We start from the raw sequence: 1,896 nt of genomic DNA on the forward strand, positions 1-1,896 counted from the left end.
TAATACACCGAAAGGGTGCATACTACCACGGTCGACACCATACAATTCGCCGGCTTAATGACGACAGCGAAATTGCATACGTTCCGGTAGTAAATGAACTCAATCAGTTCCTACTAGCTGATACTGCACAGGCAGGCCATACGGCTATGGCGTTTGCAGCGGCTAGAGCCGAGGGCTACACAGGCCCCGTAAAGAAAGCCAGCTTGGCCGAATGGCATCAAATCCTGGCGCATTCAGGGGCAGAATCAATCAAGGCACTAGCAAAAGTGTCACACGGCATGAAGATCACGAATATGAAGAAATTCGACTGCGAGGTTTGCCACATATCAAAATCAAAGAAACGAATTGGCCATCGTACAAAGCCACTGTCTGCACGGCTATTTGAAAAAGTTCACATCGACGTAGTAGGGCCGCTGGAGCCGGCCGTTACAACGGGCCATAAATACTGGCTACTATGTACAGAAGGTTCTACACGAAAATTCTGGATATATACGTACGAAACGAAGAATCAAAGCCAACAGAAACTCCGACAATTCCACCAAATGGTGAAAACCCAGACCGGCATTACTGTAGGATGCTACAGGCTTGATAATGCCAAAGATATAGCCAACAACAATAACACAAAAGCATGGCTACGGGAGGAAGGCACGCTGGTTGAATTCAGTGAGCCATACAATGCCCACATGAATGGGGTTTCCGAAAATTCAAATTTTCTCACGGAAACGGCTGCCAGAGCTCTACTGCTAGATGCTGCCTTACCCACGAATCTATGGACGCATGCTGCCGAATACTACGTGTATATACACAATCGAACGGTGCATACACGACTAGATGGGATAACGCCGCAGCAAGCCTTCATGGAAGCACTCGGCAACAGCACAGAAGCAGCAACACCAAAGCTAGCCCATCTGCAGCCATTCGGCCAGATAGGCTACGTGCATATAGCCAAGGAAAAGCGTGTGCAGAGCGAGAAATTCGCACCAAGGGCACATCGCGGAAAATTGATAGGTTTCGATGGAGATTCTATCTACATTATGCGGCTGGACAATTCCACTACTGTGCGCAGCGCTAGTGTCGAATTTGTAAAGCTAGGGGTTGAGATTCTACCGCCGCTTAATGCTAACAATTCGGGGGGTGCACAAGCACAAGCCGTAGATTCGGGGGGTGCAGCGGCACCACCTGTGCCGGCTGCAGAACCGGAGGAAGCATCTACGGAAGCATCCGATACAGAATCGGAAGAAGAAGATGAGATTGTACTGCCACAATTAGGCGGAACAGGATACAACTCAACGCAAATTGAGGACGATGATATACATGCCGAGCTACGACATCAATTGCAGCCGGCCATCGAAAATCAGCCTCAACAGGAAGCACGGCCTACGGCTACACGGCCAGCTACACGGCCGGCTACACAGCCTACGGCCACTATCAAACGAAAACGGGATGTAGATGATGCAGCCCCAAAGCACGGCGCTATAGCTGCAGACGTCAATCAAGCACATCAATTGCCCGACGGAACGAAACGAATTCGAATTCCTACACGAAAGCTATATACAGCAGCATCAGCATCGGCATCAGCATCTGCATATACATCAGCCACCGATTGTATACACCGTTGCTACGCACTAGCTCTAGCATCAGATATACACACAAAGGCTTCCGCCCTGCCCCCACCACCGAAGAATTGGAAAGAAGCGTTGAAGCATATTCAAAAGCAGAACTGGCTAGATGCCGCCGAAGAAGAATGGCTATCAATTATGGAGAATGGCACATTTGAACTAGTGGACGAAAAGCTACTGCCTAGAGATGCAAAGGCTATTCCAACTCAATGGGTATTCACATACAAATACGACGTTAACGGCGTTGTAAATCGCTACAAAGCACGGCTAGTAATAT

This window comes from Mytilinidion resinicola, assembly GCF_010093595.1.
Source record: "Mytilinidion resinicola strain CBS 304.34 unplaced genomic scaffold BDZ99scaffold_3, whole genome shotgun sequence".
Classification (NCBI taxonomy): domain Eukaryota; kingdom Fungi; phylum Ascomycota; class Dothideomycetes; order Mytilinidiales; family Mytilinidiaceae; genus Mytilinidion; species Mytilinidion resinicola.